The sequence below is a fragment of the Passer montanus genome, unplaced genomic scaffold (genome assembly GCF_014805655.1).
Source record: "Passer montanus isolate IOZ18808 unplaced genomic scaffold, ASM1480565v1 scaffold44, whole genome shotgun sequence".
NCBI lineage: Eukaryota > Metazoa > Chordata > Aves > Passeriformes > Passeridae > Passer > Passer montanus.
In genome coordinates this window covers 3,157,206-3,173,427 of record NW_024369262.1, presented here as the reverse complement: position 1 = coordinate 3,173,427, position 16,222 = coordinate 3,157,206, and the positions used below count along the sequence as shown (strand labels likewise).

At 44.2% G+C, this 16,222-nt stretch overlaps 1 long non-coding RNA gene across 10 annotated transcripts; it reads left to right on the top strand.

Annotated features, from left to right (window-relative positions):
• Nucleotides 1-458: 458 nt before the first annotated feature.
• On the top strand, nt 459-16,152 carry LOC120507670. 10 transcript variants are annotated; one of them, XR_005628817.1, is made up of 5 exons: nt 459-1,473; nt 5,503-5,857; nt 7,636-7,835; nt 11,155-11,214; nt 15,778-16,152. It is a non-coding gene; the product is annotated as an uncharacterized LOC120507670 (long non-coding RNA). The 10 variants fall into 10 exon arrangements; XR_005628811.1 differs by lacking the exons at nt 7,636-7,835; nt 11,155-11,214; nt 15,778-16,152 and adding exons at nt 6,507-6,827; nt 7,325-7,625; XR_005628815.1 differs by lacking the exon at nt 11,155-11,214 and having other exon boundaries at nt 462-1,473.
• The last annotated feature ends 70 nt before the right edge of the window (nt 16,153-16,222 follow it).

Genomic DNA, 16,222 nt, shown 5'->3' with positions numbered 1-16,222 from the left:
AGGGGATATCCGAGGAGGGGGTTTAGTGCCAGGGTCGCTGTGGGGAGAGGGCGTTGGTCTGGTGGGCTCTTGTGAGGAGGGGGCAGCCGGCTGTGAGGGGTAGTGTGAGGAGGAGCCCCTGGTGTGAGGCGAGGGTAACCAGGTGTGAGGGGTTGTGTGAGGAGGAGCCCCCGGTGTGAGGGGGCTCTTGGGGAGGGGTCATTGGTGTGAGGGGTTGTGTGAAGAGGAGCCCTTGGTGTGAGTGGGCTCTTGGGGAGGGGTCATTGGTGTGAGGGGCTTTGTGAGGAGGAGCCCCTGGTGTGAGGAGAGGGTAACCAGGTATGAGGGGTTGTGTGAGGAGGAGCCCCCGTTGTGAGGGGCTTGGTGTGAGGGGCTTTTGGTGTGAGGGGCTCTTGGGGAGGAGTCATTGGTGTGAGGAGGAGCCCCTGGTGTGAGGGGGCTCTTGGGGAGGGGTCATTGGTGTGAGGGGCTCTTGGGGAGGAGTCATTGGTGTGAGGAGGAGCCCCTGGTGTGAGGGGGCTCTTGGGGAGGGCTTGGTGTGAGGAGAGGGTAACCCGGTGTGAGGGGCTTTTGGAGAGGGGTCGTTGGTGTGAGGGGTTGTATGAGGAGGGGTTTTGGTGTGAGGGGTGATTTTAGGGGACAGGTGAGAGGTAGGAGGCCAGGAGAGAGCTGGCATGTGGGGGTGCTGAGGGGAGTTTGGGAAAGGGGGTTTGTGGAAGCCCCGTGTGGAGACACTGAGGGGTGAGAGGGGCCTGAGGGAGAAGATGGTGGGGGCTGCTGCTGAGGCCATTTGAGCTCAGATAGCATTTTGAGGGGCACCAGGCCTGAGGGAGAATGAGGAAAAATACGTTGGGAGGGGCAGACACATGAGGAGCTCAGCAAAGGGGGTACATTAGGCCTGGACATGGGTAGGGAGGAGAGGTGTAGGGGAGAGGCCTGGCATGGGTGGGGACTTTTTGGGGGCAGTGTGGCAGAGGACAGTGGTTTTGGGGCAGGCTGGCTGTGGTGAGGACATGGAGCCAAGTGGAGCTGCCTCTCTGGCCAGGAGCAGCTCATCTACAGGCAGTGACAACCCTAGGAAATGGTGGGTGACTGCTCTAGTGCAGCTGCCCTCACCAAATGGGTGTATTTCAGCCTGCCCTTGGCCAAGCTGTATCTGGGTTGTGGCCAGAAGAGGGAAAAAAAAAATCTCATGGGTTGAGCACATGGCCTCCTAAACTGTACTCTTGGCTCTCAGTGGTGGGTGCTGAACTTGGTAGGTTGTTGAGCCTTTGTGTGCTTTGGTATCTCCATCTACGAAGCAGAGATAACAGTTGGCTTCATGCAGGGATTAATTATCGCATCTTGTAGTCACGTATTTGTTTATTTGTTTTTACTATAGATTACAGCTGGAGGAATTCTAAACAGTCCACTTCTCCTTGTCATGGTGTTTGAGCGCATTGTGCTCCTGTCTGAACAGAGGAAATCACTGAGGTCAGTCTCCCTTGTGTTTATCGTTGCTTTCCCTTTCAGGAGTATGGGGGCAAGGAATCATCAAAATAACAATTTGTACTGACATCCTGATAATAAATTAATAGAAACAGTTACATAAGACACAAAGTTTGTCAAAGGTGTGTTTGTAGGGATGGCTTCCGTTTTTTCACTTCAGAATTACACTGCAGGCACACTGCGCTCTGTTATAAAGTACCCTGCAAATACTCAATGTTGAGATGTCCCCAGTATGAAATTATACAACTCTGTAAATCCAGTGTTACTGCTACTGCTGAAATAAAATGGATAAAACAAACTTCCTATTTTCCACATAATCTAACAGAAGGCTTTGTATCCAGCAGGTGTTGAGGTGATCCTGGATACGGTTTAGGTGAATTTTGCATTTACCTTTAGACAGGCAGAGTTAGTGGGGACTAACTAATCTGGGATTAGTTAATCTGGGACTAATTAATCTGGGATGGGGAGACACCTGAGGAATGTTATTTTCCATAACAATTGTGGACCACATCTGGAGTTTTGTGAACTTGTCCCAAAGTGGTCTGATACTTCGCTTTTTCAAATCCCTATAGGAAAAGTGAGACAAACGTGGATCACTTCAAACATATGTTGTTGTGGGTATTGGGAGAGGCAAACTAAAGGTTTATCTGATGATCTCAACCTTGAAGTTGGCAGCTTTGACAGGAAACTTGGTTTCATTCATCTGCCAAAGATATTTGTAGTGTATCATTTGACAAGTTAAAAGGCATTTTTGTAATGACACAAAAATAAAACCATCCGCTTTCTGAAACTACAGTTTCTGTCTTCTGAAATAATATGGGAGGCGCGCTTCTGGGGAAATTAAGGGCATGTTTGAAAGGTAAACATTTGTGTTTTCAAATGTTGGAAGAATGGTGTTTAATGTGAATCTGCTCAGCGTAGCCTATTGATTTTAATTTGGTTTTGTACTTGTTTTGTCGAATTAGTGGGTATCATTTGCTTTTGGAGATGGGAGAACAAAGTGGAGCGGTAAGAGAGAGTGATCCGCCCACGGGGTCAAAAGGTGGAATTAAGAATCAGGTTCCTCTGAATCTTGATCTTGTACTTCTTCCTGCAGACAAATTGCCTGTAAAGCTCATGAATTATGAGAGCTAGTGAGGTCCATGGAGCTAACCCAGCAAATGCCAGCAGAGAGTCTGGGCCACAGCTCTTAGTGTTACACACGTGAAAGATAATGAGAGGTCTAGGTAAAAATCCTTAGAGTCTCTTAACAGTGGCTGTGGAAAAATGTGAATAATGCTTTGTCCTTAACTATCAAGTATTTTACTTGAAATGCTAGATCTGCATTTGATATGTATTCAATGACTGCTTCAAAAATATACAGTGTAGTCTGTGAACAGACTGTTTAGAAAAAGTTCACTGAAATTCTGAAGGAACAGCCAGTGTGAAAATTATGTTTATTGTCGCCAGCTGAACTAAACAGCACATTTAGCTTTCCTAGTCCATTGCTGCCTTCTCAAAAGACCATAGTAAGCATCTAGAAAGTTAGTTCAGCTTCATTTGCTAATTTCCTGATGCAAATTTAGTCCACTTAAGAAAAGAACTAAACAGGTTTATATATGTCTGCATCTGGGATTTGCACCAGTCTATCTGTCAGATAGCTATACCCAAAGTTAATTCTGTCTGAAGGAGGTGCCAGAACATCAATAAATAAATATTACAAATTGCCTAGCGGTTCAGCTGACAGGCAGAACTGGTTTCAACACATTGCTCCCAATGTGCTGCTGCAGAGCTGGCCCTGGAATAGACCCACACAACATTCCAACATGGACAGGACCTTTAAGAATGTGCACCAGGTCTCCATGATATTGTAAGAGAGGAAGTACAGAACAATACTAAGTCCCAAGGAAGCTGTGGCAAGAATTTATTCAAGGCACATTGTAATTACTGAGGCAGGGAGTTTGGCCAGGACATTGGGGTTAACACCCCTGCTCCTGTAGAGGTGTCACAGTTTATTTTTTTAATGACTTGAAGTGATGAGAAGCTTGGCTTTCTGTCTCAGCAGAATGACACCAGTTCAAGCAGTGTAAACTTCTTACAGCAATGTGAAGGTGCTGGTTCAGAACTAACTCAGAGCAGTGATTGGGCCTAGTACAGTAATCATTGCTTTATAAATACTTGCAGTAGATAAGAAAGATAAGAGTGTGATTAGGGCACAGTTTCAGGTGCTGTAATTACAGCCATGCCTTCCTCAGCCTTCAGTCCAAATGCTGCTAGAATCTGGCCATTTTTAAGCAAACAGTTGTAAGTTTTAGAAGAAATTGTCAAACTTGAAGCAGAGAAATTTGGTTATTAATTATATAGCAGCTGTGAACAGCAGTTATCAGTGCTTTTTCTTAGAAACTTGTTATCATACAAGCAGAATGTAATTTATCCAGTTTAATTCTTTCATGCCATTGAGATTTTTAGAAAGTGTTCTTTGTATGTATGATGTACTAATTTAGGAACTAACTTTCAGCCTGATTTCTGCTTGCAGAGAAGATAAGCACTTGTGTGTTTTAGTGGGTGACTAGTTGTGCAATGCACAAGTGAGGAATTGTTTTGATTTTACTGGCACATGAAACCTGCCATCATTCCTATAGTGCAGTTTGGGCCATTATTATGGGTTATGAGGTTATACAGGAAAAACATGTTCTAGAGAAAGGCTGGTCAAAATAAACAAGGTAGAGTCTTCCAGATTACAGCAATCTGGTTTTGTATCAGTGATGTAAATGCTTGGGTACATCCACTGGGATGAAGAGACCGTGTCAGGCAGTGTCCCTCTGACAGTTCATGTTGTAAGGACAAAAATTAAGCAATACTGACATTATTATGTAACTGCTTTTGTATTCTATGACAACAATTATAATACTTCACTCTTCTCTTACCTTTTATTAGATGCTCCTTGCTGTGTACTTATGATTGTTCCATGAGTTGAGTGGTTTTAGCTATTAGGAAATGGTGGCACAAGAAGAAGTACTTGCCAAGGTCATGTGGGAAGCAAATGTCAGAGACAGAATCTCAGCCTTCTGACTCTGCCCTCTGGGAAACCAGACAAAAGTGGAAAAGTGGCTTGCAGTGTGACTCAACAGCTTTTCCTTCCCCAACCACTGCCATGCTGGGCAATTACAAATAAATGCCAGTAGGTCATTTCCACCTGAGTCAAACAGGTTTCCAAGGGACCCTGGGTACCATGTCTTCTGCTAGTGAGGGCTTCTCGATGGGTCTTTGCAATAAATTTCCTTTGAAATCTTTTCAGAATTTTGGAACTAACTGTTTTTTTAGGCCGTGACAGCTGAGTACAAGGAGAGTCTGTTCAAGTATCTCAGACTTTTTCCCAACAGTAGAACTGAAGGGGTTTTACTCTGCCATTGGTTCAGAATACCTGCAGTGGGTACAAGGACCAGTGTTATGGGGTCCTTGATCTTGAAGAGTGACTGATGGAAAGAAGCAGCACAGGAAAGGCCTTGGCTCTGGTCCTTGGATGGATGGGTAAGAGGAGGCCTTTGGCAGAGAAGGGAGAAAGGTGACTAATAATGTGAAACTGGGAGGAAACTCATTTCAGTTATGCAATCTGCTGGCTTGCTTTTTCTGAGGGAAGATACCTTTTGTTAGTTGTTCCACTGGCACTTGCTGCTCATGCTGTCTTCTGAATAGAAATCTAAACCAATTATTTCTCTGCTTGACTTAGGAAGCTTAATTTAGCTTCACAGCAATGAAAATACAGCAGCATTTAATTTCTTTGTTCTCCATCTGCAGGATTTCTTTTAGATTTACTTTGTCTCTTCCCTTTATTATTGTTTCTTTTTCCTGGCTGTCCAGTAGTTTAGCCAAGATGAAGAAACTTTTTTTTCTGCTATCATGCACTTATTCCCCATATCTCACTTGTTCCATGGTTTTCTGTGTCCTTTTTGCCACATTTCCAAAGCTTCCATGGAGAATTTTGCCGTGGTGGTTCAAGAAGTTGCTGTTGTCTGATCTAATCCTTCTCCACAGGTTTTCTCTCATAGCTGAGTCAGCAGAAGAGAGTGTTCTGTTCCTGACCCTGCTGGGTTAGTGCTGACCACCTCAGCTCAGACCCCAGCCTGACAGTGCTGTGACTGCCCTGGCCTTTGTCCTGGACTGGCTGCTGTAGGGATGTGTATTGACACCAGCTGACTGTGCTACAGGGATGTAGCCTCTGGAAGAGTGTGCTGGAGAGGATGACTGGAGATGTTGGACAACAGCTGGGGAACTCTTTGAGAATCCCTAGATTCCATATTAGCATGGTGGCTTTTCCAGTGATCTGCAATGAACAGCTCTGCTGTTGACCTTATCTGGATCTTGATCTCCTGTTTTATAGATTTTATAGGTAAAACAACATTTTACATTGTTGTAAACTTGCTTCCAGGCACTGATTCTTATAATCTATAAAACAGTTGTGAAACTGTGGCCCTGCTCTTCAGCAATTCTGCAGTCACCTATCTCTGAGACATTGTATTTCACCCTTGAATAAGATTCTAGACCAAAAAAAGAGTTAGACTGCATACAGATTAACAAATGTGTTGCTAGTATCTCTGGCTACTGCAGCATGACTCACCCATCAGTGCTTGTCAGAGTCTGGCGTGACCTCATTGAAAGCTTCAACATCTCTTATGTGAAGGCAGGTTGTAATCCAGTGTGGGAATCCTAAATAGGTGGGGAATGAAGTTCTGAGATTGTGATAATGCATGCATCATAAACATCTCTCTGGAAATCAATTATGCCCTCACCAGGAATACTCTTACAGATTTCTGAGGATCTCTTGGTGCTAAGCCTGCCTTTCCCTGCTTTTATTAAAAAAAACACCTGTACCATTCAACACAGCAACAGAAATCAATGCTGGTGGCAAAATTTAAGAGTGAATGGGACATGTCAGGGAGGAGATGCTCCGTTATTTGCAAGGACAAGAAAAAGCTGATGGTTCCTTTTTATTTATCACAGCATCTACAGACTTTTCTTTATTTTTTTTCCTATGTCAGTAAGGGGGCTTCTGGTACACAGATAATCTGCTGCTACTCAAACCGAAAGTGAAATCCCTGGCTGTTGGTCTGGTTGCTGTCTTTAGGACACGTGAATGTCTGCTCCTGTTTTGCTGTAGGTAATTTCTGTATGTGGCAAAGTTGTGTGTGCCAGCCTGGAAGCTTTGTCCATGAGCAGCAACAGTTCCTGTCTCTTGGTTTCTCAAAGCTGCAGCTCCTCACTGGTTCCACAGGCCTGCTTTGTCACAGAGTGTCAGTAACTTTGCAGAAGTCACTGCATCCTCTGCTGTGCTTGGGATCAACTCTGGCATCTGTCTGAATGTATGTATGTCCCTCCTGCAGATCTGCTTTTCCTATCCAGACTCTTACCTGGTGACTTTGTTCATACCCTTTGCCTTAGATAGATGGTAGTATGACTTATTGTATTTCTTAACAGTTTTTTATCTTGAGACATGGATTGTTATTATGGATTGTTTTTTATCTTGGAACATGGATTGTTATTATTTTGGGATAGGGGAAGAGGGCAAAAATCCTGAGTAGAAATATGTTACATTCTGGTCGTTCTTTAAGGAAGGTGTAGCAGGTCACAGAATCAGTGCATACATATCATTTGTAAGGAAAAAATAGGCGACCTTAGGCCTTTTTATCCATGATTCTTTACCACAGAGATCAGACAGGTGCTATGTCTCCTTAGCTGTTTTGTACATCCATGGTGAAATCAGTTGATGGTCTGACCAGTTTCTAGTACTAAGCACTGTGCATTGTCCACACAAAATAGATCTAGTTCTAAAAAATATTGTCTGATGTTCTTTGTGCAGGGACCAAGGCCTGGATGATGTTTGGAGACTAGGCATACCTTTACTGGATGATCTGATGGATGCACACCGTGGTGTACCAGGGCATAAGAGATGGAAGCCCCATAAAAGTGTTGTCCATGCTGCGTTCAGCTGTGGGGATGTTGGCTTAAATGATTGATCTAGTATTTGAAGTCCTATTGCTTGATTTACGTCTTGACTTTTAGTATCTTGGCAGACATTTCTCTCACACAGTAAGGCATACCTGGGGTTCTAGTAGAATTCTGCTCTTAGGTCAAGCTCAAACATCATTGCTCCTCCCTGCCTTCAGCTAGAAATGGACAGACACCATTTGTGACTGAATATCCTGAGTCACCGATTCCCAGCTGGCATGTGCACTGCAGTTCCGTCTCTTCCTTTCCGACTGCACTCCCTAGAGGAGATTGGGAACAACTGCAGTCGTCAGCTCCAGCGTGGTGTATGCGCTTGCCGGGATCCACACAATTGGTGGACAACCCCTGTCTACGTCTATGGGGTGAGCTGCATGTGATTTGTTACTGTATGCCTGGTGTTTCTACACCGGAAAATAGAACAGGTGTAGGAATATTTTTCAAAAAAATCAGTTTCTTCATATTTACTATAAAAATATCTGCATTGTGGAGATGATGATAGGATATCTCCATTAAATAATCAGTTGAGACAAGTAATGATACCAGTAGTGCTATCTCACAATAAGATTGTGTGATAATGGATGAAAACTAAGAATCTAGAGAGATGATGAAAGGTGAAGTAGTTACTCCCTACACCAGCAAAATTCTGCTACTAGGAGCATGGGTCCACCATGCAGGAGCTGATAGATTATCTGTTGTGTCAGACACTTTTGTGCTGTGTTTGTTATCCTGCTTGTGCAGTGTCCCAAAGAAAGGCTGCTTAAGCTCAGCAGGGGAATTATGCAACATGTTGCTGTGTTATTTCATCTGACCAAAACATTTTCACTGTGTAATGCTTGCTGCTAGTCTTGTGCATAGCTCTGGGGGAAGCTGAAACACAAAACACTTCATTGAGCTTTTTGATCCAACAGGTCTTGACATATTGCTGCTGGACACATCTCTGTGTCTGGTGTGAACTGTGACAGTTCCATTCTGTCCTGCTAAAATAACAGCATATTAAACAATACTATTCTGTCCATACCATTTCCACCTATTGACTAAAAAGTTAAATTCTTATTAAGCTAGTTTTAATTTACATGTCATAAGCTATTAGTTAATGGTTAGCTGATTTTCCTGGCATGAAGATTGCAAAGTGTATAACACTGAGTAGTGCTTGTGTGGGACCAAATGAGTTAAACCAGCTCCTTCTGCTGAAATACCCAGTGAAATACAGTGAGGGTCTGCATAGCAAATCTGTTTGCAACAGGTCACCAGTGTTTGCCCGGGACAGTTCATCCTGTTAGCAGGCACTGATCCGGCTATGGAGGAGATATGTGGCTTGTGCTGACTCAAGAAATCAGGTGCAAGTTGCATCAGGGAAGTAAGGAGTGGCTCACCTTAGAGGCAGGATGTAGGTTTTAGTGTAAGAACTGTTCACAAACCACCTTTAGAAGAAAGTTGGCGGGGGGGAAATACAGGAGGGCCACTTTGAAATCTGACTTGATAAATTGTTTTTCTTCTTGCTGCATCAGGGGCTTGTTCCAAAGGGGGAAGGTGTGGAATTGTTAACACCACTGAGGTGTCTTGGGAAAACATGCACTGTAGCTGCAGACAGCAGTAGTCCTAAGGCACGTTTTCCGGGGAGGGTTGGATGACAGCTGTTCATAAACTTTCATATAGTTACTCTCTTGTTCCTTCTTTATAGATCTGACACATCTCTCCCTGTCCTAAACACACGAGTTTGTTTGGTTTTTTTTCCCCCTCTCCTCTCATTTACCTCGATCTCATATCCTTCAAGATTCCTTTTGTATCTCTGGGCTTAATTCTATTAAATCCAGTTCCTTTGACTTTTACTTTGCCTGTGCTTTGCACTTGCTGCAGAGCCCAACAAACTTGGCAGCCAATCCTTGGGCACTCCAGAGAAAACAACTGTCTAGACCAGGCCCCTCCTGCCCGATGCCCTGGATGTACCCCAGAGCTCCCAGGCATTACTCTGTATTCAGAACAACATGTTGCTATGCAAATTATTCCTTTCTGTTCTTCCTCTTACCTACACAGAGTTACATGCCCCCGACTTCTCAGCAGGCACTAGTCTAATGTTTATTGATCTTTTACAGAGGTCTGATTCAAAGGAAGATTGATAAAATCTTGTCCGGTGTTTTTGTGAACACATAATTGCACCTGCCTCCTCCTAGGGAATGAGGCAAATGGGACTGAGGGAGCCCACAGAATAAATAGTACCTTCTGCAGAACTGGAGATAGTGCAAGCTGGAGGCCATCACTGCAAAGGTCTTGCAGAGCCTGTGGTATCCAGCAGAATTCAGGAAGGTGTGTTACCCTTTCTTAAAAGGAATGGAAGTCAAATCTTGGTCTAAAGACTCGTATGGCATGGGAAGGGCACAGAAGCTTTAATGCAAAGTTGCAAGCTGTGCCCGTTCCCAGTTAAAGCCCCTGTTGCCCTAGGCAATCATTGAGCCTGTCAGCATCCTGCAGCTTTCATACAGAGATGTGACCAAAATAGCTCCACAACTTTACAATGTGGCTAAAAATAGCTTGCAGGTCAGCTTTTTTCTCAAAGGTGGTGGTGACATCAGGGGGAGAGCACTCTTGCTCCTGTTCAGTGCAGGTAGAACTGGATAAACAAAGCGGGGACAGCAGCAGTTTGGCTGAAAAGCCTTGAGGAAAGAGAGGTGATAAGGGATGGAAAAGGACTGGGAGAGATGGGCTGAAGTGTCAAAGGCGTGGGTGGACCCACTGCTGCTGGCCAAGTTAGTGTGCTCATACCCAACTTCTCCCTGGGGTTTTGTTTCCATGATGTTTGAGTTATCAGTCTGTTCCTGTCTCCTTGTGGCCCATGTCAGGATGTGTCACTGGATGGGCTGGCCAGCCAGTGCAGCATTTCTTGCTCCTCATTTCCAGACAGTGAACACAGCCCATGACATCACCTCTGGCCAGCGGCACATCAGAGGCTAGGCCATGGCAATGTCAAGTGTGTTTTGCTGTGGCCATTCAACCAGAGAGCTGATCTTTTACAGTGTAATTTGCATGTGGAGAAATCTGGATGGCCCTTAGTTCTAGGGGGATTTCAGTATTTGTTCTTGGGCCAAAAGTAGGCTGTTTTTATGGGGTCAAACTGTCTGTTTTTGTAGAGCATTACGTTTTACCAAAGGAGCAAAGCTGCACACCATGATCCTCAGAGTTTTAGTCTCTGTTGTGTATACTAAGTCTGGCCATGGAGATGATTCTCAGCCAAGTCTGTAAGTGCCTGATTTGGAACGTTATGGGAATCTAATGTAGGTTATGTGAGGTTTGCCATGCCTGCAGCTCCTGTGCTGCTGAGGTAAGTGTACTGCAGCAGGCTGTGCTAGTGAGACTTTCCTTTGTGCTGCAGGTTTCATGCCTGGTGCTTTCATAGTGCTGAAAGGACAACAAAAATGTGAAAAATCGAGGGCAGGTCATTACTGTCAGATGAGGACAGAGTCCTGTAGCCAGTCAGATGTGACAGAATGCACTTGCTGATGCTGCTACCAGGAAGCTTGAGAAATGTGACTGAGTGACAGCAGTGCGCATGTGCCTTTGGAGGAAGGAGGCTATGTGTGTGCTCTTGCAATGCTTTTCTCTGCCCAGCAACATCATTGCTTCTTTTCCTGGTGTTCTGTTTAAGCAGCTGTTCTGCATTTATGATCCAATCTATTCTTCATACAGGGCCATCTTCACACTGAGCCACCTTCACTGCCACTATCAGAAGGACTGATAATACCTCAGGTTTGCTTTGAGTAAGCACTATAAATAGGGCAAAAGCACTATAGTTACCGTTCTTTTAAACTTATAGGACTGGCCTCTGTCCCCACCTATTTAAAATGGCTCCTGTTGCCTCACAAGAGGGAGACTTCAGCCAAATACATCTCTATATTGACAAGTATAGAGAGAATTATGCGCATGATCAGCTTGCAAGAATTTCATTTGATGTGCAGCTGGAAGTCAGCTGCCAATAGAAAAGGGAGCTCTGCATCCCTACTTGTGTGCTTCTAGTGCATTTAGATGCTACAGGCTACATTAATTGCAGACTGCAGTTAGACCAGGTTATAGGTAAAATCAACTCAATACCATCATGATGACCAGCTAGTACAGTCATTTCTGAGCACTGCAATTTCTCACCACAGCCTGCTCCTTCCCTTCAGTGAGAGCTGTTCCTTGGTCTGCCCTGCCCAGCTTGTAAATGTATCTCATCAGTCTCTGCTTCTTTGCAAATGAGCTGCGTAGGTAATGGGAGGAGGAGGAGGCAGCAGCACTGCAACCTGCCCATCTCCAGCTGGTCATAAAGGCTCCGTGCTCCTTTGGCTTTCTGAAGTTATTTTCCCCGTGAACCGTGTGGGTATAAAACTTTGTTGTTTCCTTAAATGCCCTGCCTTTTGCAACAGGTCATTTCCCAGGGGGGAAAACAGGCTGTTGATGTGGTAGGCACTCAGCTTGTCCTTTGGATAAGATCCAGAGGCGATTAGTTTGGGCGCAGCAGTGTGCTAACACAGGCAGAATGCACCCAGACTGGCTCCTGCCGAGATAGCCCCAATCTCTCCGCTGTCCCCACCTCTGTCCACGGCCCCTGGCTCAGTGTGAGCACCGGTCCCTGTCCCTCTCCCTGCCTGTGCTGGCACGCCCACAAGGAAGCAGAATTTGCACCCCATGCTGCTTGCCCGTGTCCTGATCGGTACCAGCCCTCCCAAAGCAAACAGTGATTTGCCTGTCTGCTCTGACTCAGCTGTGCTGAAGGCAGGAATCAGTAATAAATCCGGTTCAGTAAAGTCCATAGGTAAGGAACAGCCTTCTCTAGCAGATACTGAGGCATTTTAAAGGAACTTGACTCTGTCCCAGGAAGTGCACTGAAGTGAGCAATGCTGCATTGGGCAAGAAAGCCTACCCAGGAGCCATTAATCTCTCAACATCTGTAGCCCTGTGGTTGTAAGCACTGGGGGTTCTCTTCCCCTGCCTGCAGTTACTAGCTAACAACTGGGAATTCAAAGGAATCTGGGCTATCTTTAGGAAGCAAGTACCTACTCTGCCTCCTTTCAGGAAGCAAGGTCCTTCATTACAGCCTGTCATGGCAAGGGGCTTGCAGATAAGGAGGAAGGGCAGGAAACATGCTGGGCTTTGCTTCTTCACAGCTCTAAATATTTTCCATAGTCTTAGCACTGTGAGTCAGCATTTCTAGAGCCTTAACTTGTTTACAGCAGCAATCAGCGAGATGGTATAAGGTAGGTGGGGTGTGGAGGTATGTTTGTGCTAAAAGGAGAAACCCTTTGCCCAGGCACAAGTGGAGAAGTTACCAACTGTATTTTCCATTTGTGAGTAACAGGAAGCAAGGGACTGGATACCCTAAACAGTAACTGCAGTGGAGCCATTTCCAGGGTAAGGAGTTTCCTAGTGTGAGTAAGGGAATTGAACTTCATAAAGCTGTAAACATTGTGTTGTCATATTCACTTGATATGTACATATCTACATATTAAAAAAAAAAAAAGTCTGCAAATACTTAGGATTATCAGTATAGTGGGATAAAGATAACACTTCCCATCTGAAGTGGTATGGATTCGTTTTGCATTGGCCTGGCCGGAGAGGCTGTGGGGCAGAAAGACCCCCAAAACAGTACAGGTAACATCAATCACTGAAGTTTTCATTCAGAGCCCCTACCTACAGTGGAATAGGGAACATCAGCCATGGGATATCTTCTGTCACCACATGGAAGCTTTTTCCCTATGCCTGACTGGTCAGCCTGGCTGGATCTCATGGTAAAGGGAGTTGACATCAAAACCAAGATATTTTAGATCTGCAACCTCAGTTCTGCAAAGGTGTTTATTTTGAAAATTCTGGTTTCCATAGCGATATAGTGCTGTTCTCTCTCATCTTTCTTCCATTAACCCAATCTTAGCAGCCATTAGATAAATTATCAGTGAGGCAAACCTTAGCATTTTTTAATCTTAAGTGATTTTATATGTGTTGGTTCCTTAGTGAATCAGAAGCATTTAGTTAAGAATTGACTCATATCCTTTCCTGGGGCTCACATGAGGTCTATTGCAGTGAAAAGATGATAATGAAGAGTGAATATTATTAATTGGACTTGAATGAATTAGTAGTGGTGGGGGGGGGTCTTATGTCTAGAATTCTGGTTCAGTTATATGTCATTAGATTTCACTTGGGTTCCACCATAGTTTCATTAGGACATCATATTTTCATTTCATACATGTATTAAGTAAAGTCTTTTGTAAGGGTTGCTGTGCAGTGCTGTTCCACTGCTTTTCTCCACCCCAGAGGTGACTTTTGGACGCAGTTCCCCTTCCCATTGTTAACAGAGCTAGTGCTTGTGGCTCATTTCTTCATTCTTCTTTTCAATACCTACAAAAACATGAAGTTAAGAAAATAAGGCAATATCTTTTTTTATTGGTGTGGTTTGTTTGTTGGTTGTTGTTGTTATTTTGTTTCCTGGTGCATCTGGCCTTTCCTGGTCAAGGAACAACCAGTTTTGCCAGAATAGTTATGCAGGCTGGAATGTAAAAATCCCAGACTTAACCCTGCAGCAGTAATGGCATGCAAAAAACAAAGATGTGGAGATTATTTGTTCTGATGGTGTAGCTTGCCTTTTAAGGAGATGATTTAGTGAGTTCTTTTGCCTATATGAACTGTATCTCCACCTGGGGAGCTCTGCCAGAATAGCTGTTCCATAAACCCTTTGCTGTGAACAACAGCCTTTGTCCTGGAATTCAGTCCTCATGAGTAGGTAAGCAGTGAGGAACAGAAACTGTGTGGGAGAACGAGAGTGGCTCTGTGGACCAGATTCCAAGATAAGGAGGTTGGACTAAATACAGGCAAGGGTTAGCCTTTGGCTCCTGCAGTGTCCTCACTTAGTAACAAAAATACCTGAATTGTACAAAATAGAACACAGATGCAGTAAGTTGAGGATGCAGGAACTCCTCTGTGGAATCTGGATGTTAACAGGCATCTGCTGCTCAGTGCCCATTGCCTGCCCTGCCAGTCAGTCTGTTTTCCTCCCCAGCCAGAGCCATCAGCTGTCTCGTTTGTATTCAGTCCATGAGTTCTTAAGAGGAGATGGGTTTTCAAAAGTCAGTTCTTCACCCTGCTTCTATTTGAGCTCCCCAGGCCCTGGATATCTGGCAGAAATAGCCTCATAAATCCCAAGAGGTATAAGCTCACTTGTGTTCCAAAGAATAGTAATTCTAACAAAATCTCTATTTTAGATGTCAAATATTTACTTTTAGCTGAATTATGCCCATCCATTGAGAAAACTAATAATACTTTGCTCTTCACAATATAGCTTATCAGTGAATCCTGATATATATTTTATGCAAAACATTAAAAGGTGGTTGCTTATCTTTTAATTTACCTTTTTTCCCCGTTCATGTTCCTGCATTCCTATGTTTTGAGATAAGGTGAACAAAAGTTCTACAACTGCTATCTCTAAGCTATGCATTCTGCAATACCTTCACTGTGTTTTTTCTGATTTACTCCCTCCAAGGTGAATGGTCCCAGTCTTTTAAATTTCCTTCAGACAAGGGTTCTTCCCAATCCCTAATCTTGTAGTCAGCCATCATTGCCCGGTGTCACATAATGAAGCAGCAGTCCCAGTAATAACTCAAACAATAACCCCTCCAGATCTGGTGTTCTGTCAGTGTTGGCCATTGTTAAGTTGGAGATCCTGAGTGCAAACACAGGCAGAGGAGTCCCCATGTGCCAAATGCAGACATAGACATACCCAACCCACGTTTAAAAACTAATAATTTTTTTTTTTTTACATTTCCTGTTTCAAAATAACTGCTTGGTATCCAAATGAAATGAGAATGAAATGTGACTAGCAGCCTTGTGACTGTTGTGTTGTATAACAAGATAAAAAGTACTTGGGATTTGTGGATTGAGCTTTTTTTCATTTGTCTTCCAGAGGTCAAAGTCCACTGCAAGCACTGACTGATACAATTCCCTGTGTAAGTCAGGCTGGACTGCCTGTGCCTCAGGTTCTAACAGCAGGGGAGTTTGTACAAGAGCACCTTGATAGGTGTTTGTCTGGATTTCTCTGTGGTCCCTGTGATGATCCTAGGAAGCAGGAGGAGATCCAGAACTGTCTGAAAGACAGGATTCTTTGAAATCCCAGAGAAGTAATGATGAGAGTTGTGGCTGAGGCCAGCCTGCTTCCCATTCTGTTTCTTGTATGTGTCCAAGAAGCTCCAGTTTAAACAATTGCACTCTAGTAAACAATTTTGCATGCTGATATGGGCAGCAGATGTTACTCATGCCTGTGTGAACTCTTCAGTGTTTTTCCAACAGGGATGAGCCTCGGATGGAGTCCTGTTGAACAATGGATGTACCCACCAGAAGTCACACTGGTCACAGCCATTCTGTTACAGTTTGCACAAAACATTTTGAAGGATGGTCACGCCATCCTTCTTTGGCCACTCAAGGGGATTGACTCACAAATATGAGCAAAATAAAATTAAATGGCTTAAGTGGCTGCAACCCCAGCTGTGTCCCCACTGCCCAATTCCCAGAAGCTCATCCCTGCAGCCAGCCTGGCTGTGCAAGGCAACTCCTGAGCTGCTGTAGTGACAGCCCATTCTTCAGGGTGTTAATATTTGTCTGGCTCCTCTGTGAAACAGTTTAGGAAGCTTAACCAGAATAAAAATGTGCGCTTTTCCATCTGAAGAATTATTTTTTAGTTTAATTTCTAAAATGGGCTCTGAGAAGCAGCAGCGTTGCTGTGAGGGCAGGGCAG